The sequence below is a fragment of the Lycorma delicatula genome, chromosome 10 (genome assembly GCF_047948215.1).
Source record: "Lycorma delicatula isolate Av1 chromosome 10, ASM4794821v1, whole genome shotgun sequence".
Lineage (NCBI taxonomy): Eukaryota > Metazoa > Arthropoda > Insecta > Hemiptera > Fulgoridae > Lycorma > Lycorma delicatula.
In genome coordinates, this window is record NC_134464.1 from 110,698,770 (window position 1) to 110,725,945 (window position 27,176).

Consider the following 27,176-nt stretch of genomic DNA (forward strand, 5'->3'; position numbering starts at 1 on the left):
TTCAGTAGCGACTAAAAATACAGGTAACTGTAATGCAATGAACTATAATACCAACAACATCATGTTGCCAAGATCAAGCATATGTCTGCCTATTGAATGAAATAGTATCATTAGTCTACCATCAAGTCATCTTCAAACACCAGGGAATCAGGTGTTTAACAATATTTCTATTCCATGATCAGCAAAAAAGTAATGAGAAGGTACAGATCATGTTGAGTCACAGATACGCATATAATAGGGATGTTCAGAAAGTTCTCGGCCTGACACAGAAATGGAGCAAGTATGACAAAATGACTTTGATATATGTTAAGAATAAGATTTTAAGGTGGCATGCTATTAAGTTTCAGATGCTTGTATATAATTGCTCATTTATGGCAATCAAACAAAATAAACAAGTTTTGATATTTTCTAAAAAAATGGATAAAATTCCACTTCAGAGGATTCTTCCTCCTTCATTTTCAACAGCAAAAAAGTTGGTTGCTGAATTTAAACACTGTTGAATATTCAAGATGATGAACACGTGGGATGCTGAAAAACCACTACGAACCAAGAACAGTCATCATCATTCAATAAAGGCTTCGCCTTCTCGATTTAGCCACGTCACTCTCATCTCCACTTCTCTTTTCAAGTCATTATACAAACCAAGGCCCATCTCTTCTTTAACAATATTGATGATGGTTGCTCTCTGTCTACCTCTAGGTTTTTAACCCAAAACCTTGCCCTCAAATATATTCATCAAGAATAATGTTTTCCCTAACATTAAATTTCATTACTATTATTTATTTCTAATAATTCTAGATTTTTCTCTATTTTTTATCATACATCCATTTAAAATTTTTTAAAAATCGGCAATATTTCACAAATTCTTTAATCTATTTTTTTTTAGTAATTTAAAAATGATCTAATAATTTATAAACATTATAATTAATACAGTACATATATTAATGATATCTATGCAGTAAAATTTGTTAGAAAATATAAAATAAAATGTTATCACTAAACAACATACCTCTTCAATAACATCACAATGACCTAATTTAACTTTATCTGGGAAATCAAAAGTAGAAACAATTTCACCACCAGTGACTAATGCAAGGCGTTCAATACCATCAAAATCAGCATGCTCAATAGCCATTACACCAGCATCAGCAAACAGTTGTTAAGGATAATTGTATATAAGTTGCCTACAAATGAACATTAAATAAAGTAATAATAGTAAAAAAAAAAAAAATTTAATTTATCAATAAATGCAATTATATGAATATCAATGAAACTAATTACTAGTAAGAAACAACAGCAATGTACCTGTTAATGAAAACATTAGCATTATGCTTAAGAATCTTTTCCACTTTATCTTTCATCTTCTCCTTTTCAGCCACTTCTAATATAAGCAATTTTAGCCATAGAATCAACACGTACACGAGAACCAAACACCTTAATCTTATCAGTATCCATAGGTGTGTTGGCAATTAATATTTTTGCATTTTCAACACGTTTTGGCTGATGCTGACCAACTTTCTTATCCAATAAAAATCCTAAATAAAACAAAAAAGTAGAAATAAATGACCACTGTAGCATTAGCATTATCAATTATTATTTTATATTAGTAATACACAGACATCATATTTTGAAAAAATTCAAAAATTTTGTCAAAATAAATTTCAAAAACAGAGAAAATTTAATTCATATTACATGAGTATTTAATCTAACATGATATGATATCAGAGCTACTTCATAAGGACAAAATATTATATATATCATTAAAATCATCATCATCATCAGTGTTCTACTATTAAGTAGGTCCTTACACAGCATTAGCTCGCTGTTCTTTTCTATTTTCAGCTATCCTTTTTGTATGAACATAACTTCTTTCTACCTTAATATCAAGCACTTTCCTCTTCGCTGCAAAAAGTCCCTGTCTCAGCCCCATATAATGCTATACTCCATACAAAATATTTGGCAAGTCTTTTTCTCAGATGTTTATCAAGCTACACAACAAGCAACACTTCCTATTGAAAGCTTCATTTCCCACTGTAATTCTAGTTTTCATTTCCTTTGTGTATCTCACATCATCACAGACAATGCTTCCAAGATATTTAAAGAACTCCACCTGTTCAATCTCTCTCCTTCTAGGTTAACTAACATTCTTTTTTTTTCTTTATCAATCATCATAGATTTAGTTTTCTTATTACTGATTTTCATACCAAAGTCCTTACCCATTCTATCCAAGTTCTCCAGCAATCCTGCAAATGTCTTGATATTTTCTGCTAGCATACTATGTCATCAGCAAATCTACTCTTCCCACAAAAACATATACCCTTTCCTTTCTTGCACTTTCCTATGATCTCCTCAACGTAAATGTTAACAGGGTACAACAGATGAAAAACAACACCCCTGTCTAACACCTCTTCCAAACTTGTCTTCTTCCCTAAGTCATTTCCTACTTGATCTTTCACTTTTTGTTCAAGGTAAATCTTTCCTTCCAGTCAACATCTTTATTTTTTATAATGGTCACTAGTTTATCCATTCTACTCTGTCGAAAAAATTTTCAAGAGCCTACAAAAACTATATATACATCTCTTCCTTTCACAATGTACCTTTCACAAACAGTTTTCAGTAATCCAATGTATCTCATGTATCCCTTCCCTCCTGAAAAGCAAACTGTTCTTCAGCACCAGATTTGAAAAGTCTGCTGCATATCCTTCTGTTCAAAACCCTCAGAAGCACTTTAGTTGTATGAAACAACAAACTTTAGGATTCTGAATTCCTCACACTTGATTATATAAATATTTTTTTTCAAATGGTATCATCACAGTTGATAAGAAGTCTCTTTGCCATATTAATGGTAACTGGAACTGCAAAAACAGAATAGTAATTTATAAGAAAGTTTATGAACCACAAAGTTCCATTTACCAATCCCCTTTTCCTTTCCCACTAGTTTGTTTCCTGAATTCTTCTCTCATTACTCTGTTTTGTTTTGAAGCTTATTCTTCATAGAAATCCCTCCTTTCACAGATTTCTTTTAATTTTTTATTGATTCGCGCTCAGTTTTTACTTTGCAGGTATTATTTCTTGTATTCTAATATTATGTGTGTTTCTATGTATTTAAAAAGAGGAAATAAAATTGAATTGAATTTAAGTAAAAGGAAGTGATTTGGGTTCTAAACCTAGAAGAAACAATATGCCTGGTTGTAATTATGCTATCTGTAAATGAAAGAAATAAATGATTTTAATAATTGTACCAACTAAAAAATACTTAGTAATATACTAGAACCTGTCTTTATAAAGGTAAAATCTACCTACGTAAACATATAAACAAACATCACTTACCTGTGATCTAATGAAGCATTCATCAAGGCATTTAGGGCAACTTCAGTAGCACGTCTCCAACCAGCAATTATGGTCTGTGGATGAATTTTTTGATCAATAAGTTTTTCGGCTTTTCGAAGAAGTTCAGCAGCTATTCAAGGGAAAAAACATATTACAGAAAAATACTCCACACACACACAATTTTGTTCAATGTGAGCACAACTTTTGTTACACAGCATACATCCATTCAACACAAGAGTTCATCTTGTTTTTCAACAGCAAGTCTGGAATCAACAAATGTTTCATTCCTAGCCTCAAAATGGGTAGATCAGTACATACACAAGATCCTTTATAAAACACCAAAGGAAAAAAATCACGGAGTCAAATTGGATGACCTTGGAGACCGCCGCAAACTCTGTCATCATATCCATGCCAAGCAATCCAGCAGCAAGGAAAACATCATTCAACCAATCCCATGCACGGTTATGCCAGTGAGGATGCGTACAATCCTGTTGCAAATGAAATTCTCTGATCCATCTTATAACCGAGGAAAGAGCTATATATACAGAATTTCCAAATAAGCAATTTCTATTACTCTTGCTTCAGCAAAAAAGAAAAGCCCATAAATTTGCATTGGAACATTGAACCTAAAACAATTAATTTTAGAAAATCCCTTGAATATTGTAAGAGTTCACATGGATTTTCTGACCCCCAGATATTGACATTATACGAGTTAACTTTTTCACTAAGATGAAATACTGATTCATTACTATACACAATATGATCAAGAAAGTCGTAATTTCATGCTGCAACACTTTTATTGTGAAGATAGCATGCACAGCATAGATGGTGGGCTTCAAAGCCTTTAATAACTGTAAACTGTCCAGGATGTAAGTTGAACTGTAACTACAGGTTTAAATTTCACAACCCTGTAAAATACAAACGGCTTTCTGTTCAGGAGTCACATCTTTGCTAGTGGGACAGTCAAGTGTAAAAATAGGGAATCAATCTATGGCCATGCATGTAACTAAAACTGTCTCTTTTGGTTTGATTCAAACCTTAAATTAACACTTCATTCGAATGTATAACAATTTAAACCCTGATACTCCTTTTTAGTACACCCAATAAACAGTTACAGAAAATCCCATTATTGTGATAAACCTCATTAAGTATAATGATATTCTGTAAAAACAACAAACTCCTTTAAAACAATGTAATTAATCGGACCCATATTATGTATTTATTTCACTAAAAAGAATTTCAAGCCATGTAAAGTGAAATAGTTGACATGTAGATTAAGTAAATGAAATTATCTTTTATTCACATCGGCACTTTGTGTTTTAAAATTTGTAAGTATGATTGGTACCTAAATACCATTAAAGTATAATAAATATGTACCACAAATAAGACAGAATATCAGTGAATCTTGGAGCAAAATATGTACTCAACCTCTTCTGTGACTTCAAACATAGAAGTTACAGAAGTTGATTGAATTTTTATGCAGGTAATCAACCACCAAGTTTCCTTTCGATTGAGAGTAATTTTAAATATAATTTTTTTACATTAATCTTGGTTTTAATTACATGAAAATGATACTATAAAATTCTGTCCAGCTCTCTTAACAGCTAGTGTTTTGTTTATGTTAAGTGGACTGTAAATAAAACAAATACCGATTTGAATTAAAAATTGATATACTGATATATTAACATGTTCATTATTTTATTTAATCTGTATTACATTGTTGAAAAAAAATACATAATTTAATGCATATACATGTCTACTGTATGATGTGTAAATTTTGACCGAACGATATGAGTCTTCAAATGATAGATTGAGACTTGCTAGACAAGATGAGACTGGACAAGGAGAGACTGGCAGATTCTAGTATTGAGCTGGCTTATATAGTATAGATGGGGCAGAGTTAATTGCCAGCAGCTGTGTCTCAACATTTTGCCCGCCATAAGTTAACACATCTTACGATAATGTAATAAGATTGAATCCAACAAGCTTGGTGACTAGGCCATATCATATGGTTGCATGTTACGCACTAATAATTAATAAACAATAAACATATATTTAATAAAATACAAACAAATTATGTTGAAAAGAAGGAAAAACTAATATTTAACATCACATTGTGCCAGACAGCAGTGCTGTCTGAACAAGTAGTGTGAACTGTACTCAACCATGAATACACAAATATCAAAAATCATAAAAGAAATTCAAATTAAAAAATTGCAATTTTATAACACCAAATCAAAATTATATATCCAAGGCCATCTGTAATAGTAGTGGGATACCAATTGGTCAAAACTTGGCAATAAAACATGACAGGGACATGAAGTTTAAGTTAAAAGGAGGAGAAACTATCTCAGTTTTCAATATGGAAATAAGTTTTGGTACCAGCACACAATGTTGTGTTACAAGGTCAATGGCCACGAACTATGCTTTACCAGATATAAAATTCAGGTTTATATAAATTTATCCAAGGATAAAATTAAACTATTTTTAAAATATGCAAAATTGAACCTCAAAATGTCATTATAGAACATCAACATGATAGCAGAAAGTTAATGTGTGATGCGCAGTTGAATGAATGAGACACTGTTCATTTTGTTTTTGTTAAAAACTATAACAGAAAGCAAGAAACTTTCTGGATATTTCAGAAGAGTATGCAGTGCTCTAAATGCCAGAGAATTTCATTCTCCAGTTAGATGAAGCTCCTCCACATTTTGTCACATTCATGTGGAATTATCTTAAACATTTCCTCAGCAAAGTCTCTAGATCTTATCCCTTTCTATTTATGGAGTTATGCAAAACAAGAGCGGTTCTTTATTCCAATAAAAAAAAAGTGCACCATTTAAAAGAAGGAATCACCAGAGCTATTTTAATGTCAACCAGTTCTCTGCCTTGTATACCAAGAAGTTGAAAATCATCTTGATGTCTGCAAGGCAACTACTGGAGTTCATATCCAGATCTAATAAACAGATAAGGTTCTTGGAGAGTTTAACATATTTTGACATATACTTCATGTTTCTGTCATAATTTGTTGCAATACTACCACTGTTTGAAACTCCGTCATTATTTGACTCACATGCTATGATCAAAATATTCTAATTAAATTATTATTATAAGTAATATTACAAAATTTTTTTAAAAAGTTGCTTAATACTTTTTAGTCATACTTTAATCAAATTATCATACATTGCATTAATCAGTAGGTTAATTTGGATTTCAAAACATAACATCATTTTGCAGATTTTGCAACTTTACACCCACACTGTTAATTTACTCCGGTAAAGGGTGATTGCAAAAGTAATGGTGGAATATTGTTTTGTCACCACCACTTACTATTAGTAATTGTGCTAAACTTCATCAATCGGCAATGTCAGAAGTATATTAAATTAAGAATGCAAGATTTGAGGACAAACATGAAAAAAAGCCATTATGAGTTAAAGAAAAGCAACATTTTTGGTAACATATTAATATAATATATGATATCTCATTTCAGAATATTATGTTAGTACCAATGATGTCATACCATCCTAACATTAAGAACTAAATCTGTAACAGAATAAATTAACTCAGTTTATCTACACGAGTAATTTTCAATAAACATAAGCCAATTTTGGAATATAATATTATAGGCTAAGAAATGTTAGTATTAATGGTTGAAGAATCTGAGGTATATGAAAAAGAAAATTATTAATAAAATGTTCTTAACTATACAATTTGTTTAATCATTTATTATTTAGCCTATCATTTAACAATATTCAATGGAAAATGTTAGTTTGAACACCACTGTTGAGAACTGTAAACAGAATTTTTTTGAATGTTTAATAAAAAAGTATTTGACACTTTCAGATACTAGAATACAATATAACACACTAAATGTTTTAAATAAAATTTTCATCATTCCACACATTTGATACAGCTAAAATCCTGCAAATGTTAAAAAATTATAAAATGGTGTAGATGAATAAGGCAAAATTCTGAAAAAAATAATGCACACATAAATGGAATAATCTAAATTTCATAGCAATTTATATGACACTTGTAAATTACCTGCAAGTAGCAAAAAATTCTGACTAAAATGAGTTATTAGAAATGAAAAAAGGAATTCCGATTAAAAAAAAATCCAAGGTGGACAACAAACATTACACAATTACCAAAACATGATTTATGAAAGCTAATGTAGGTTGTCTTAATTCCATTACATTTTTCTACTAACTGCTTTTGATAAAGTAATAAATTCTGAAAATGTAATTTTTTACAACAGATCATTAAATTAGAGTAATACTTTTTAATAAATGGGTTCTTATTTGTTATCTGCCTGCCATGTACTTATGGGTTAGGTTGCATAACGTACTAAAAACTGGTTCCAAAATTCCAGATTACCTTTCTTAAGTGAAGTATATTTTATTTATTTGTGGGAGCAAGAAACATCATTGATTACATGGTGTAAATGGGAACTGGATATGTCAGATGAAATGACCGCTGACTAGATTAACTATTTACGTGAAATATGCATGGATGTTCTCTTACAAAAGGATGATCGAAAGATTGGTATTGTTGGAAAACCATTGAATTGGACGAAGTCATGTTTAAAAGGCGCAAAAATAATGCCAGGCGAATTTTGTCATAACAATGGATTTATGGCGGTACATGTAAAGAAACCAAGAAATGCTTTCTCGTTTGCGTTCCCGACTGTTCATTTTCAATGTTGATGAAAGAAATTAAAAGTATGTGATGGAAGGATCAACATTGTACACTTGTGAAGGGCATATATAACATATAAAATCGAAGATGCAGAATTCAAGCACTTACAAGTGAACAGCCGTCTTAACTTCATCGATCTAACTACACGCAGGGCTCCATAAAATAGCAGAACTAGCAGAACAAGCAGCACAAAGGCACAGACCACCATTATATCTGGAGTCATACTTAGCGGAGTTCATGTGGAGCAAAGTGTTCATGAAAACTATGCATTTGACGTTATAATTGAGGGGATTAAGAGCATTGGCCACCTGCAAAAAACTTGTGAGGTAAGTTGCAATGAATTGTAGTAGACTAGCAAGTGGTTTGGTTAAAACATTCACTTAAACGATTGTACGTGGCAGGCAGATAACCAGTAAGTACCAATAAATGTCATTTTTAACAGATATTAGAAAACAATTTTCTTTAATTAAAATCAAAAAATTCACTGCAAGTTAATTTTTTTTAATTAATAGTTTCCGAGCTCAACGAACTTTTCTTGAAAATAAATTAATAAACATTAAAAAAAAAAAATCATGAAATATTAAATGAATTAAGCAAATAAATTAATAAAAATTTACAAACCCAACACAGTAACAGAAGTTGTTCCATCACCAACTTCATCATCCTGAACTCTAGAAATATCAACTAAAACCTTAGCTGCAGGATTATCCACTCCAATATTTTTTAAAATGGTTGCTCCATCATTTGTAACTTCAACCTGACCTTCATTGCGTCCTGATGATACTAGTATTTTATCCATTCCTTTAGGCCCTAGAGTGCTTTTAACTAAATCACCAACAGCAATTGCTCCAATAAATGAAGATATCCGAGCTGTTTCAGCTTTCTCCTCAGCTGCTTCATTTTTTAATATTCTTACAGGATTTAATGACACCTAAAAAATAAATAAAATCAGATACCTGAAATAATAATAAAGACTTATACACTGAAAACTAAATGAAACTTAATCATTCTATATACTCAAAATACAGAGTAGGCATTTACAACCATCAAATACAAAAAACAGAATCTGCTACCATACCTGGGAATGACATAAAAGATCATTCAAGACTATAATCAATCTTCTGTGACAGCGTAAATGTGCAATTTATACTGCTAAGGAGGATATTAGATACAGATATTATATATATATATATAAAATGAAAATAGCGTCATTATATTTCACACGTATTTATATCATTTCTTAAAACTGATTATAAATGAGTGTCATAACAATGACAGCGGATTAGCCAATTAATATTCTCTTTACTTTAACAAAATCTCAAATTTTAGAACCACCCCGAATCATAAAAAAAACGTCCTGCAGGTACATTAACTTCAAAATAAAACCGAATGAAGAAATGAACCATTTAGTACGAAATCATGAAAAATATTTATAAAAAACCATACTACTCACTCAATAATTAACTACCTTTGATTTTTACAACTGAACCGACTATACATTCACAAAGGAAAAACAAACTAATGTTTTAAAACAAAACATGTGTACTATTACAAATTTCTAAGTTTAGTTTACAGTTACAAGCATGTGAACCATCCGGTTTATCATGTTCGTCGTAAGTGCATTAAATAAGTAATTATAATGATTAAAAGATGCATATAATTTTATTTAAAAAGGATGAATATAAAATGATTCAACTTAAGCTTACCATTCTGAAATTATTTATACAATAAACGATGTAACGATTTCAATATAACCTCACAGCTCGAGAAACTCAACTCTGGTGAACGGAAAGCAGGTTATCCACCCACATAAAGCAATGACAAATACTATGCCGCTGAAGTTATTAGTAAAGTAATTTATTATAATGCCAAAAATCACATTTTTAATCTATAATTACTTCTGAAGAAATGATATAAAATATCTATGACCATATGAATTTTGTTAGTTTCAATGAACGTATTTTTTAATATATTTTTAATTTTCTAAAAATGTTGCACAGCCAAACTTAATTTATATCATTCGTTTTTATAGATAGTCGACATTGCTTATGTTGATTAGAAAAGAAACATTTCGGATAACCGTTGACATACTCTACGTACTTCATGTACTTAGGTATAAGCATAGTTTCCTCTAGGTTGCGCGACCGCGCAATATTTTTAGAGACACTGTTATTAATATTCACAGAGAAATTTATTTTCCGCGCACCTACAATCAGCTATAGTAAATATTTAAGGTATACTCAATAACACGTTTCGTGTATAAATAATATGCGAGTTCTCATGTGTGTAACATTCAGCTTTGTAGCTGATTTTCGTATTTGCGAGTATATGTTGTTCATTAAATTGAGTGTTTTTTTTATTAAATTAGTGTGTTTACAAAGTGTTTCGTTTTAAAATACATTAGTTATTGTATTATATTAACAATGCCTCAAAGTTGCATTAATCATTCAAATAATTTTTACTACCTCTGGTAAGTTAACATTCTAGTCTCAGAAAAGAAATATAACTCCATCGATAAAAATGTCATACAAACTGTATTTTGAATTAAATTAGGTGATCAGTACAAATCAGTTGGGATCCTTATAATTACTGTGCTTCTTGTGTAACATTGCTGACTAGTTGGCTAAATAGATCTTGTCACATGCCATTTGCAATTCCAAAAGTTTGGAGAGACCAAAGAATCAAACCACAAACAGTTATTTATGTGTAATAAAGATATCTGGGATAACTGATAAAAAGGTGTACTGTTAAATACCCAGATATTCCCTCTGCCATGCAGCCAGTGCCACATAGCCAAGAGATTCCAATTCCAGTACCACCAGAAACACAGATCTTAGATGAAGATGCCAAATTTTGTGCTGACTTTCCAACGTAAAAGATGCCATCCTTTCAATACTGAAAGGATTCATCAGCAATTTTCAGGGCTTTCATCTGACTCATACCTATTGAAGTCGCGTATCCTAACTGACGAACATTACTTAAATGAACTGCAAGATTTTCTTCAAGATATTTCCGCCAAAATGTTTTCTTGTTTTTATTAGTTATGAGACATTAGTTTTCTTACTTTTGCTACTCACGAATGCAGGTTCTGCCTGTAGAACAATTTCCGTGCTTATTTGCATAAGCAATAACACGTAAATCTTCTGCTACAGTGAATGAGTATAGTCTACCCCTTTTCTTACACTTCCTGTAATCTTACTTTACTGAATCATTCAAGTACTGAACGATCGTTTTCCCAGTGAAAACCGATCGTAAAATGATCAATAAAAATGTTATCGTATGAAATAAAAATAGCTTACGAGGTGCGTGAGAAAAGTAATGAGATTGTCAACACTGCGAGCGATCTGGCAACGTTGTGTCTATCGGTTTGTGCTTGACCGGTTTGTTCATCCTTTCCACATGCTCATTACGAGTTTCAACTCCGCTAACACGTTGTTTTTGACAGCGCCATCAGTGAAGTTGTGTTTTTGTGTGTTACGAAAATGGAGCATCGGAATTTAAAGCGACCTTGTGTAATCAAGTTTTGTGTTAAACTTGGGGAATCCGCGAGTGTGACCTTTGAAAAGTTGAAACAGACCTACGGGGAACATTGCTTATCAAGAGCGCAAGTTTTCCGCTGGCACAAATCATTTTTGAAAGGCCGAGAACACGTTGAAGACCAACCTCGCTCAGGGAGACCTTCAGCTTCAAAATCTGACGAAAACGTTGAGCGTTCTTGTGAGATCAGACCGTCGTTTAACAATAAGGATGATGAGAGTTAAATTTAAACACTTTTACCGTACATCAAATTTTGACATGCGAAATTGGTGCCGAAAAACCTCACAACGGAACAGGGCAATAGAAGAAACGTGTGCGTTGATCTTCTTGAGAGGAACAAGAATTCTTCAATTCTGTGATCGATCACAAGTGATGAATCCTGGATATTTGAGTACGATCTTGAAACAAAGCGAAGAATGGCACACTCTGTCATCTCCTCGACCGAAAAAATGTCGAAAGAGCAAATCAAAGATCAAAACCATGCAGATTTGCTTTTTTGACAGTAGGGGTATCGTGCATAAAGAATTTGTTCCTCCAGGACAAAATGTTAACCAAGTGATTTACAAAGGTGTCCTTGAAAGGCTCAGGAAAAGAGAGATTCGCGTGAGACCAGAATTACAGAGTGGATGCATCATGACAATGCCCCTGTTACACGGCCATTTCCATCAAGGAATTTTTGACCTCAAAACGCATTCCTACGGTTCCTCAACCCCCCCCCCCCTATTCACCTAATTTGAGTCCTTGTGACTTTTTTCTTTTCCCAAAATTGAAACGTGTCTTAAAAGGACGTCATTTTGGAACTCTGGAGAATATTCAAAAGACTGTGACCGACCAGTTGAAGCCTTCCAGCGCTGCTACTAGGAGTGGGAACAACGACTCCGCCGGTGCATAGTTGCCCAAGGGAACTACTTTGAAGGGGATAATATTGTTGTTTGAAAAAAAATAACTTTGGTAAGTTCTCGCACACCTCGTAACCGTATTTCATATTGGTAGCGATGATGGGTTAAGTACAATTTACCGGTCTTAAATTGTGGAATCGACAGATGCGTAATTCCCGTAGAACCAACGGACGCGTTAAGCGCTACAGATTTTTCATCTAATTAAGCTATCTTTGCAGGAAGTTTGTCAGTCGTTGCAGTATCTTCTTCCAAAATGGCAAATCTCTTATTCCATCATTCTATTCCAAATCATTCCTTACCATCCCAATAAAAGTTAGCTTCTTGTCTGTCAACAATGTAGCAAGAAACAAACTTGTAAACCGATTGTCAAAGTTACTTTTCTGTTTGTATTAACAACTGGTTCTTAGGTTTGTTCTTCAAAGTCATTTATTTTTACTTTCTTGTACGAAGTAATGCGATCGCGAAAAATTAATTTTGACTAGTTTCTGCGTGACGTCTGTATCTCGCACAACTCAAAAACGATTAGCCGTAGGATGTTAAAATTTCGGATCTAGTTATACACCCCCGTTTTTGATTGCAATCAACTGTACCAAAAATCTGGATTTTGGACTTTTTCATAACTGCAGCAACAAGTTTCAATAAGAACTTATTGGTACCACTTATAAGTGGTACTTATTTTCATTGGTTTCAGTTTAATTAATGAAAAATTTGGATCATACAAGGAAACCGTTTTTTTTTTTTTTTTTAATTTAAATGTATTGATTTATTAAACTCAGATTGTAATAAATAATAATCCAATATGAAAAAAAAATATAATTTAATATAAGTACAAGCAAGTCCTGTGGTGTCATCAGATTTTTCCTACTGTGAATGTTACAATCTTTTTTGAGAAACCTCCTATGGCCCAATGAGATATGGATGAAATGTAAAATGAGGCAAAATTTAAAATAAAAGGCCAACAATTCCTGGGATGTGTTGTTAATCGAAATTCAACCATTTAAGTAAACTGATACACTACATACTATTCAAATACGTAAAAAAAGTAACTTACTTATACTAGGATTTGAACCTCAGAACCTTTGATTCGAAAATCAGTTGTTAAGTAATTTAAGCATTAGACCAGTCTGATGAAGCTTTACGCCATATTTGGCAAGTATATTGAATCGATGAACAATTCTCACGATATACATGTAATATTCATCTTCAGTAACAAATTCAGGTATTATAATAATTTTTAATATTTGCCATAAAATATTTCCCTAATTGCCGCTAGTTTATTGCTTCTGATCACATGTGAAATATGATCATCGAATGTAACAGGTATTAAAAGAAATAAATATCTATATAAATTCCTGCAGCTCTAGGTAATAGCATATCACTGCCATGTTCTTTTGTCATTAAGAAAACCTCTTTTTTTATGTTTAATAAGATTCAGAGTAAAGCTCTTTCTGTTTCTGTTTAGCCTCCAAAACCACTGTTAAGATTACTTTAGAGGAAATCATTAATGTGAATGGAGTGTAGTCTTGTAGTCTCAGGTCGACCATCCCCAAGATGTGTGATTAATTGAAACAACACCAAAGAACATTAGTATCTATGATCTAGTATTGAGATTTGTATAAAAATAACTACCTTACTAGGATTTGAACCTTAATCATTATTTATAGAGATTGGTATACACAGGTAATTTTATTAAGCATGGCCCATTGTTATAAGTACATAATTATAGTTAATTTACAAAAGCCAATTGCTGGTAAGCAGTCTTTTGTATATTAACTATAATTATGTACACAGGTATTTAATGACAACATAAAAATTGATAAAGTTTTGTTTTGTATAGGTACAACCTGACTGTACCACATAATGATAGCAGTCCATCCCTGAATTTGGTTTGAATTTATTTACATTAAATTAGGATTTCACACATTATTATTTTAAGGATGTGGTGGTGCAAAGGATGCACACTTGTTTGGTTTAATGGGTTTTATAACATTTTTATTTATTACTAACTTATTTTATAATAATTACTAGTTCATAACCAGTTTTAAAGTATTTATAAATTCTTTGTTTATGTGTGTGCATGTTTTATTAGTGCTTGTAATTTTTTACATTACAGAAAAAAAACTTTTTTAATTAAATTAAACTCTCATATTATGTGGATATACATGTTTTAATTACATAAAACAATCAATATTGTAAATTTAAAAAAAATTATTTATGAGATGAGAAAACAAACAAAAAGTGTCACAACATAAGTACTTCTCATTATGAAAGGTTAATTTGTTATCACTATATAAAAAATTATGTTTTACTGTGACTATATTTAATCAGTTTTTGCAAAGATATATTCTTTTGTAAGATAAGTTTTTACATGTTGATACAACAAAAAAATAATTTATATGTGGCAAAAACAAAGTTGTTTCTTAGTTGTTTTTAGAAATAATTTATTTAGGTGATAATTATTTTTATCAATTAAGGTATTCTTTGTTTAAAAAAAAAGTTTTTTTAATTTGTAGTCCTACAAAATATTTTTCTAGTTACTGTGCTTATAATTCCAGTTGCATATTACATATTTTATATTTGGAATCGTGTATATTATATATATATATATATATATATATATATATATATATATATATATATATATATATATATATACACACACTAGTACACAGTTAAAATATCCAATAAGAATTGAAAAGAAAGTTTTCTAGATTAATTTTTGTTTTTTAATCCAATAACTTCATGAAGTCAATGACTGTTGACTTTGATAAAGTCATCTGCTCTAAAGGCAACTCTCCTCAGATGAGTCATGCAAGCACAAGATTTCTACTATCTATATAATTAGCTACAGTTTATTTATATAGTCAGTTATTTTAGTTAGAATTAATTTATTTGAAAAAAAAAATGGTAATGCTGACTAATTAGCTGCAGTAGAATATATAACAAGAAAAGATTATATTATTTTTCAATCAAAAAGATTATTTCTTTGACTTAAAAGTCAGGAAAAGTCACTAAACTTTAATAAGCCATAAAAAATACATATTTTTATGAAAAATGATGACTTTATTACTACAATAATTTAAGTAAAGTTAATTTCAGAATGTGCAGACATGGAAAAGATTGAATCTAAAGTAGCAACTTTAACACACACGAGAGCAGGGCATTGTGGGATCAGTTTCTTCAAGTATCTTGCACTTACAGTACACTTTGATGGAGATCCTCACCACTCAGGAGAATTTGTGTATAATATTTACAAGCAATATATATATTTCAAATGCTTGAGATTATTTTAATGCAATAATCTACAGACTGCAATCCCATGTACAAGCCTTCAGACTTTTAGAGTAGATTATCAAACAAATAGAAAATTAGAAGGCAATAGCACATTAGAATACTTGATGATTTCTAGTAAACATCTTTAAATGATTAATTTATATAAAAAATGTTTAATATAACATGATTATGGTTAAAGTATATTATGTACTGTACACATAATGATTATACATGTTCTGACACAAAACAATTACTTCCAAATGATACTGCTATTCCAAGCTATTTCGAAAAAATGGGTCATAAGCACTAAGAGATTTAAAGATTGACTGCCATGACAGTTATGTTAGTGCCATTATTGCTATAAGGGGTTATCATACCCCCCAGATAAAAGTGTCGCTACTGCATTGAAGGGTTACACAATCCCTCACATCAGCTAATAAGAGAAACAGATTGGGTGTGTTCAGATATTCATACAGCACCAGCACATATATATTAAACTGCGTAAAACACTCCAAAGAATATGAAAGTGCCTTAGAATTAGGAAAGCATGATTTTAGTAAATTTTACAACCCACTAAATCAAAATAATAAAATCTTACCTATTCCCTAGGAACAACTTACTAAACAATAATGTTTTCATAACTTTTTATTACATTGGTTGAATAGACAATGTAATTTTAATTTATGAGATTTGTAACAGATCAAGATGTATGTTTTCTGTTGTGGTTTGTGATTTGTTTATTTGATGTAGTTACAAAGTATGATTATAAACAAACATGTATATTACCATTTTTTTAACATTATAATTACCAATTTTGATAAATTAATTACCAATATGCTTTAATAAAACACATGCTGCAAAAACCTAAGTAGACAAGAAAACAAAATTAAATGGGTGATGTGCTTTAGTGAATTTTACATTTAGTGTATTTTGTTAGTGAAGTTATAGACTGGGATATAAGAAAAGTCTTTTAAAATATAATAAAAGTAGATCCAGTTGTAGGTTGGTGAACTGATCAGCAGACATAAATTTGTAATGATAATGTTACCTGGTAAAGTAAATACAAAATGTTATGATGTTCATAGGCTTATAAATGGTGTAGAGAATTTTATTTCTTTTTTTAAATATAAAGTGTGTTATGTCAACTCCACAGCTGGAAAGGTCTGTTGACCCCTCATATGTTTTTAGTTATTACTGTTCAGTTACGTAAAATTCTGGATGCTTTCCCATAAAGTAACATAATATATTTAATAACAGCAAAAAAAAAGAATGCTAGCAAAATTGGCCTTCCAGCCGACATTTCTCTCAGCAATTTAAGATAATGCAGTGACAGGTTCAGGAACCCCTCATGATGGTTAACCTGTTAAAATGACATGGCCCATACACAACTTGTATTTTGAAAGTTTAAAAAAATATTTTTTTAAACTAGATTTTAATAATAAAATTTTATAGAAAAATAAATTTTTGTGATACATATTTATTTAAATGATTGTGTAAAAGTAAGTTCATTCAGTATACATTTTAATACAAATATTTTGGCTTGTCTGGTAAATCAAAAATCAACTTAAACGCTATGTATCAATCAGAATTTATTTTTCAGCAATTATTTGTACATCACATTTTCTGGACCTCTGTTCCACAAATCCAAACGATTTTAGATTCTTTCTTAAGTCCCAAATGACTTGGTTTGGACCCAGTCACTATAGAGTAATAGAAAGGTCTGTTAACATATAGTAAAAAAAACTACTACTCCTTAGTATCTCCACAGTATTCAATATAAATATGCTTCTAATCAGAAATTTCAATACACCATTAAACATATTTCCTGTTTTTTGAGCTTGTTAAAAGATGGTACTAACAAAAACCATGAAGTTTTAGTAAACATAAATAACTCTGTGCAGAATTGAACTCAAGATTCATAAAACTGGATTTCACTGCTAGATGTGTGAAATAATATAATTTTAATCTTCTTGCTCTTGTGTGCAGTATACAGATAGTTGAGAGCAGCTGTACGTACATGCCTAATATTTATTTGATTTTTCTTTCAAAAATTGATCCTTACGAAGTTCTAGAGCATAAAAGATATCCTGTAGACTTACCAACATACAATCAGGCAGCTGTCCAGTGAATGACAAAGAATACTATCCAGTTTATAACAGCCCAGAGCTGGACAGGTGGAATAGCCAAGAGCTCGGCAGTTCAAACATTCTAGGAATACTACGCAAAGTACTGGCAACACAGGAAAGCATATAAGAGGCCGTACAACCCAGACCAGGATATTTGGGACAGCCAAGAGTATAGTAGGCCAAAGCCACCAGTGAATGGCCTGAAATTTATCCAGTGTTCAGCAAGCCATATACCCAAGAATACAATGGGCAGTTCCACCCAGACAGCTGAGCATACAATGAGCCAATCAAACCAGTTAGCCAAGCATACAGTAGACCATTCAACCAAATAAGTCCAATACACAGTGGGCCAATCTATCCAGACAGACAAACATGCAGTCGGTGGCCATTCAGCCGAGTTAGCACGTACAGGTAGTAATACGTTTTCCCCAGGCTATGTGCCAATAATTCAATGGGTCATAAACAAAAGTACAGAAGGCCAAACACACTTGAGCACATCACTCACTACATACAGTCAAGCTTGCACTGGGACGTACAACCAAGACTCTTTCTGCCCTACTACCAGGCATACAACCCATTACAGAATTCTTTCTTTCTTTTTTCCTGTTTAGCCTCCGGTAATTACCGTTCATATAATACTTCAAAGGATGAATGAGGATGATATGAATGAGTGTAAAGTGTAGTCTTGTACAATCTCAGTTTGACCATTACTGAGATATGAGGTTAATTGAAACCCAACCACCAAAGAACACCAGTATCCACAATCTAGTATTTAAATCTGTGTAAAAATAAGTGACATTACTAAAATTTGAATGCTGGAACTCTCGATCACCACTAGACCAACCCAGTGGGTTCATTATAGAGTTCTAGAAATTCGTAACAGAACTCTAATGAATTGTTTTTTTTAAATAACCATTAATCCCCAAATTAATATATATATATACTCACATATATATACATGAGGTGCTACCCAAAAGTTTGAGGAATTTGAATTCGCACTCGAACTTTGCTGGTGTGACCTGCTGCCGCTAGATGTGGCTAACAGTACTCTTTGTGAATCAGTGTTCCAACAGCTGTGATGGTGAGAGGCTGCATTGTTGACTTTCGTGTGGTTGCGTAGCGTTGTGTTTTACTGCTTCAGCGAAGTTCTAAATGGCAGATTTTAAAGAGCATAGAAACCTGCATAAAATTTTGCTTCATGCTTAAAAAAACTGGTGCAGAAACCCATCGCATGCTTGTGGAAGCATTTGGTGACAATACTATGAGTAAAAGTAAAACTTTTTTGAGGTACAACGATTCAAAGATGGACGAACGACAGTCGATGACGATGAGTGTTCAGGAAGACCATCAACAAGCGCAACACCGGAAAACATCGCGAAAGTGCGAGAGGCTATTGTTGTAGGTCGTAGACAAACAATCCGTGATGTTTGTGCAATCATACAAATGTCATATGGGTCCGTGCAACACATCTTGTGGGACAATTTGAACATGAGACGCATTGCTGCAAAATTCGTGCCGAGACTGTTGAACAGCAACCAGAAATAAAATCGCATAGCTGAATTGAAAAATTCAACAAGAGATGACCCTAACTTCATTTCCAACATCATAACCGGTCATGAGACATGGGTATGATCCTGAAACTAAGCAGCAGTCGTCGCAGTGAAAGTCGCCAAGTTCACCGCGGCCAAATAAGCACGCTAAGTTTGTAGCAACGTGAAGTAGATGATGACTGTTTTTTTTCGACATCAAAGGCATTATCCATAAGGAATTTGTTCCTCTTGGTCAAACTGTCAATGGGATGTTCTATTGTGAAGTTTTGAAGCGGTTACGTAAAAGCATTAGGTGCAAACGTTCAGATTGGTGGGCTAACAACAGCTGGGTTCTGCACCATGACAACGCTCCCGCGCACACATCGCTAGCCGTTTGGAATTTCTTGGCTTCCAAAAAATGATAGTGATTCCCCACCCACCTATTCACCTGACCTTGTCCCGCGCGACTTTTTTTCTTTCCGAAAATAAAATTTCAATTGAAAGGCCGTCGTTTTAACACAATTGAGGAGATTCAGGAAGAAACGCAGAACGTGCTTCGAACATTTACACCTGCAGACTTTCAGGGATGCATGGAATCATGCGAGAAATGCTGGGATCACTGTATCAATACCCAAGGGGATTACTTTGAAGGAGACAGTGGAAATTATAAGTTATGGTAAGCTATTTTATTTTTATGGTAAAATTCCCCGAACGTTTGGGTAGCACCTCGTGTATATATATAGTACACTTTTATGGAGGTAGCTTGTTTAATTGGTCTTATGGCCAATTAAATGAGCTAAAAATTTATCCATGTCATACTAGCCAATATCACAGTTAAAATATTAGTGAAAAATGTCTTGTACAGAATTTAAAAGTACAATAAATTAGTTAACAGTCAAAGTTCAATTATTTTTACCTTACCTGTAAATATAATTATTCGATTACATAATTAAAAAAAAAGAAAAGTTGACATTCTCTATTTTAAATATGAAAATACATTATACAAACACATTTTTCACATGGCTGAAAACAAAAAAAAATTGTTCTATGAAGCTGAAGAATCCTTACTTCTAACTAAATTTAATGATATTGTTACTTATTAATTGGATTTTCTTACTGATATTATTAGTGTACATTAATTATTGGTGTTCAATTAATGGCTTCAGAGCAATCAGCCAGAGATTGGTTAAGAGTGATAGTTAAACTTTAATTATCTTTCAGTCTGCTGTGAAGTAGTTTAACCTCAAAATAAAAAAGTTAAAATTTCAGCATGCAGGCAATTTATTTACCTGCATGATGCAATACGAACGATATGGTTTGGCCATTAATATTGTATTTAACCAAAGTTATGGCTTGCCTTCAAGTCATTTTTTTTTAGTTTCCAAAACAAGGAATACAAGAAGAATGAATATAGCGGTAAGAAAAGGATACTGTAGAACCAGAGAGAGTGTTTAAGGTTAATATAAAACAATTTCAGTAAAATAAGCCTGATACAAAGTTGGACTGATTTTGTTGTGCAAAACTGCCTTATGATAATAATATAAATAGTGATTTTTGTAATATGACACAAATCCTAAGTAACGCTACTTGTAGTCAGACATGAGGAAGAAATGAAAAGCAGGAAAACACTCCTCTCTGAAACAAAGATCTTCAAAATTTAACTTCATACAAAAAAATTAGGTTTTTAGGATCACAAGCAGAAGACAATTATATAAGATACAAATGGCATGCAGTGTTAGTAAGAAAGGTTAAAACAGAATGGTTGGGGAAAAATAATTCACGATTTCAAAGCCAGTGTTCACGGCTTGCAAGTAAAGATTTATAAAATTCTTAAGATTCTCAGAATAGAAGTGAAGTATATTATGAATCTTAATCTTATATCTAAATAGCATTGATTGGATTATTTTCAAAGCTTGTGGACTGAGACCAGACAAGAAGAATATGTTGTATTCGTGTTCAACAGCCAATATGGAGGTTTCCTGGGATTCATCCAGGAAGGTCTTTTTTGAATATGTCTGCACAATCCAGCCAACAGTAAATATTTAAACACAGTTTAAAGATATTAAGGAATGATTTAAATAGAACGGTTTGGGATTAATTTAAAGAAAACAAGTTTAACAGATTTTGACTTAAATCGTAATGAAGGTATGAATTTTTTTGATTGCCAATAGATCTGGATTTGGTACAAGAGATTTCCCTCCTTGGTATTGTAGATGAAGAATGGGAGACATATAATAGCCTAACTTATAAGGCTTAAAGACACTGAGTAAGGCCTATTTTGTAATTAAAGAATTACCTTATTATTACTGTGTATTATGGTTATTTTTATATTCATTGTTAACTTGTGGAGAAATCTCTGGGATCATCAATGAATATAAAAAAGTATTCAGAATCCAAAAAAGATTGTTGTACCATTAATTGTGCCATCATGCAAGCCCCACTTTAGACATATAAACATTCTATTATTTCCTGTTATTTTTTTATGTAATTATATTCTATAAATCCAATACATTTAAAATTATATCTTTTTTGGAAACTCACCATTATAATATCCACTATGAGTTGAATTTTCATTTCCACTGCAAAAAAATGCCAAAAAAAAACTTGCTTGTTATGCAAGTTCAAAATATGGTAAATTTTCACTAGTACCAGAAAAATTGATCTCATCAATGATTTCAAGAAGCATCTTTTAAAATTATTTCAAGAGAAAAGCTATTATACAATAAATAAGTATTTGACTGACAACAGCAGTTATGGTTGTTGAAATTAATACAGTATTAATAAATACTTAGATTATAATTTAAGTGAATTACCAACAGAAAGATTTTCTAGGTTTCATGTTTTGTACTACAACTAGTGACATTGCAACACATGAGGTATTTGGTGTAGCAGAATAGTAGTTCTTGGTGTACCTGTCCAGCAGAGAATGTTGTAATTACAATAATAACACCTGAATTACTTGCTTTTGCTAATTATCTAGTGTTTTATTTATGAATCCTAAGAGTAACCAGCTGAGGTCACAGTGTTGTTCAACTAACCCATATGGGTTAATATTTCATCAACAAAGACTAAAACTATGGAATTTCACTGGGTACTCACCCTGTTAGAGCCAAAGATTTCGTAAATTGCAGCATCATAGAACAGATCGAGGGCTTTAACTTCCTTTGATGCAAGTAGTCTTATTCTAACTCTAACAGTTTGGTTTCAAAGCTGCACAAGTATCAAATTTTATCAGAAGTTTTGAAGAAAACACTATTGGGAAGAAAGATACAATAAAGAAATTCTAGAAATAGTCATTCCAGTCTTGACAAATGGGTCGGGGCTATCAGTGAGAGAGATGTCAAATTTGGAGGTAGCTGAAATGCATTTCTTAAGATCAACATGTCTGTGCAGATATTACAGTATGTGCCCGTAATAAAAGAATATTGGCTGACATTTGAAGCGGCTAGTTTTTCAAAATGTGAAACTGCCTAAGTGAGTTAAACTACAATTTCTGATGTAATGAGCAACTTTTCTTTTTTTTTTACTTTCCAACCTGATTTTAGCAATTTGATTTTATTAAAATCAATATATTGGGTTTTGAGTTACGATTTTCAGTTATATACTTTTTTTTATGTATAGAATTGTATACTTTATAATTAGAACAAATTCAAGCCTCAGGACTGATATTCATTCCATGATGTTGATGATTATATTCATTGGTACATGAGACTTTTTTAATGTGTGATTTATGAATATTTTATTTAAGATGATTATTTAATTAGCAAAAAAAAAAGCTATGGAATTTTATTTTTTATAAAAAGGTTCTTAAAGCTATATTCTTACTTCATATTTGTTTCAACATTAAAAAAAAATTATTTTTGTGTAACATGTTCATAAGCAAAAATTATATTTATCTTTGTTATTACATATTTAAAATTACCTGAAACCAGAAATAATTCAATCAAAACATTGGCATCACTCAATATTGGTCATGTAATAAGTGATTAGATTCAGTTTTTTTTATTTCTCATTTTTCTCTGTTATGTCATTATAATTGGGAATCAAGTCTGAAAAAGATGTAATGGAAAATTTATATATATAGTAGATACTTTTTTTACAATAGTAAAACTTTGTAATTAACCCTTTCACTACCAAATTTTTGTCGCTCATCAGAATTATTTTTTACTCTGCAGCCATGTTTATTTAAGTAATTTTTATTACTTCAAAACATTTAGACCAAACATTTTTTCTTGCCAAAAAAATATGAACATGTCCACTGGAATGGACATCTGTAATGAACGGTAGTTAGTTTCTATGAAATACCAAAGAACATCTTTATTTATGAAAAATGTAATTTTTACAAAATAGTTATTTATAAAATTCATATAAAATTATTATTAAAACACAACTTTTTTTCTGTCTTATGTCTATAAATACTTTAAAAGAATCTATTATCAAAAAAATTATAAACAATAAACACGCTGAGCAAATCTTACCATAATAAATGACTTATAAGTCATAATAAATGCTTAGAAATTATTATTATAATAAAAAATAAACAAACAATTACAAATTAAAAGGAATTTTTAACATAATATCAGTACATCATTATATCTACTACTTTAAATGTTCATCAAACAATTTCTGCTATTCACAAAACAAAGGTGGACTTTACATTTTGTACAGTACACATGAGTTTTCTTGGTGCACTTAATATTTTTGCATCAAGTTGCATCTTTTTTGGAATCATATTCTGGTAGGTGGTCTACTAAATCTTTCTGAACTTCAACTATAGGCCTTACTTCTACATTATGTCTTTTCAATGGGCAGAAAATTTGTTCCCTAGGAGAACTTGGTCAACCTCTTTTCCTGCAAGACCCTACTGGATTATCCATTTTTACAAGAGCTTCGCCCAAATCTAATTTAAAATCCAACAGAACAAATGATTTTTTTTTTTAAGTTGTTTAGCCTGCCTATACTCTAACCAACAATTTACACAGGCTATATCAATGACATGAAAAATCATCCTTAAAGTCCCCTTATGACTCTTTTAAAATATTCTATAGATCGCAGTAAGTAGATTCAGAGTATCTACTCCTCCTCCCATTCCAGAGTTATATTTTTTAACTATTTCTGGTCTAGTTACTACTAGACCAGAATATGTTAGAACATATTTCTTACTCTTCTTATCCCACCTGTTTTCATCTGGTGTACCTACACCTACAAAATTAGAACCAAGAACAATTGATCGATTATCAGTCCATTTGCAAAGAACAACTTCCCATCTCTACTGGTCACAAGCCAAAAGGTCAAAACCTTTTGGCTTTTTTGAGCATTCTTTGTCAGACATAAACGGAGGCTTACAAAAACGATCAACTCTAACTGTACCGGCTGCAAATATTTTATTATTTTTTAAAATCTTGAATAAATTTAAAGTACTAAAGAAGTTATCAAAATAAACACAATAGTTCTCTTTTTTAAGCTGTTTTGTCAGTTCTAAAACTACAGAGGCTCCTAAACCAAATGATTTTATGTTGGTTTGATCAAATTCTGTTGTTTTGCCCTGGAATAGTATGAAGTCATGTACAATACCACTCTTCCCACACAAAACATTTTTTATCCCCCACTTCTTAGGTTTTTTCATATACTGTTTAGTAGAATGATGCCCTTTAAATGGGATTATCTGCTCATCAACACTGAGATCTAGTTCCATTTCTAATTCCTTGCATCTTTTTCTGACAAACTCAAAAATTGGCCTTACTTTAAAAAATTTGTCATCTGAGTCTTTCATTTCTAAATTGTTAACTATGTGTAGGTTTGATCTCAGTTGATAAAAGCGATTATGAGTCATTGTTTCAGAAAATATCATGACTTTTAGAGATTTTCTCCAGTACATTTCTATTCTGGGAAATTTTAAACCTGACATATAAATGTGTAACCCAATCAGTGCACGAATTTCTTGAGCATTTGTGGGCTGAAATGTTATACCTTTCTAGAGGGCATACATGTTAGTTTTTTCAACCATGAATGAAATACATTCCTCAGTTATATATTTGCAAAAATAATCTATAGGAGAATCCAAATCAAAATAATTCTCTGTGTTTACAGAAAAATCACCAGTTGTAGGTGGACTGGAAGGCCTTCTTCTCCATCGGATATCTTTTTTATCCGTGGCAGAATTAATAAAAGTGGTGGATCTGACCCAGCTGATGTTGATGGCCTATCACGTAATTTTGATTTACTTGTTCCCCTGCTTGATTTTTTTCATTTAAAATAGGTGCTGATTGTACTGCAGCTACTTGTAATGATGGGAGTTCAGGCAGCACAGGTGCTGTTTGCAACAACAGCTCTTGTATTTCTGCATCATCTTGAATAGCTAATTCCTCATTTCGTGGGACAACATCAGCACCTGCAGCATAAAAAAATGTAGCTTTAGCAGGTATTCACTGAATCCATCCGTTTTAATACTGGTAGGATATTTGTTTCATGAGCCAAAACTAGGCTCAATATAAATAAAAATGAAACTTACCAATTCTTGTAGGTCCCTTTGATGGCGCTTCATCTTCTATCTCATCACCATTCTCCAAACCTTCCAAATCTGAACAATTTCCATCTAATAGATTCAGAACAGATCTAACATCATCTTCGTCATATAAATCATAAAATCCATTGTCTGAAAAATAAAATAAAATACCTTGTAGTTTGATTCGTACACCTAACTAAAATGTAAAATAAGAAAAGAATAGAGATAGAAAATAGTCTAAAGAAAAAGAAAGTAGTCTACTGGTTACTGTATGATACTAGAAATTTATTTTTAGCTCATTATAATAAGAAGACAATAAACCTAATGCTTATTTTAGAAATTCAGCAATTCACATCTTGCTTTTACAGCCTTATAATAAAATTTCTACATATAGCACAAATTTCAGGGTTATTGTAATTTTTCAATTTATGAAAATGCTAAAAACAACTAAACTGAAGCATAACTATCTTATGCTCAGATAAAATAACTTAATGAAAAGATGTTTACAGATTATATTATGTGAGGTTAGGAATATTTTTCCTACTATGTAGGGCTACTTGGTTATTTTATCAATGTATAAATTACCTTACATAACTTATAATAAATAATATAAATTAGAAATATTATTCATCTCTAATTAAGTAAATTTCCAAGTAAAAAATGAGATATCAGCACTTATGGTCACTACACAAATAAGCAAAAGAACTGTAATAATAATAACCATAACCTCAAAATTACATTGCAGTAGCAATACCCTTTAACTACACTTAGGCATTTGAATGTACACAGAGTTTTTGTGCAATTTATAAATTTCAGCATGCATCCCTTCAAAAAGTAATCCATTTATAAATTAGAAAATATTATTTTAAAACTAAAAAAAATTATATTATGTTGTGAATGTGTCAGTTACTTTGGAAAATTAGAAAATTCTATGTACCTCTCAATACGTTCAGAAGAAGAAATGCACTACTTGGATTAAAAGTATAAAAAAGCCATTGATACATAAAAATCAACTGGTAAAATATCTGGGCAACGAAATGGACAAGAGGAGTGAAAGGGTTAAATTACTAATCATCTTTAACCACCAAAAATAATAAAATAACCTGTAATACCAACCTCTTTTATATATAGAATATGAATTAAATAAAACTTTACATGATAAATATTATATTTTGGCATAATCATCACAAAGCTATATAAATAAAATTTGAATTCTGTTACATAATTTACAATGAATTGAAATTCAGAATAATAACTGTGAATGAATTAAAACTGTATA

At 31.4% G+C, this 27,176-nt stretch overlaps 1 pseudogene; it reads right to left on the minus strand.

The window, feature by feature from the left end:
- LOC142330947 (T-complex protein 1 subunit beta-like) overlaps window positions 1-27,176 on the minus strand; it is a 41,156-nt pseudogene that overhangs the window by 6,728 nt on the left and 7,252 nt on the right.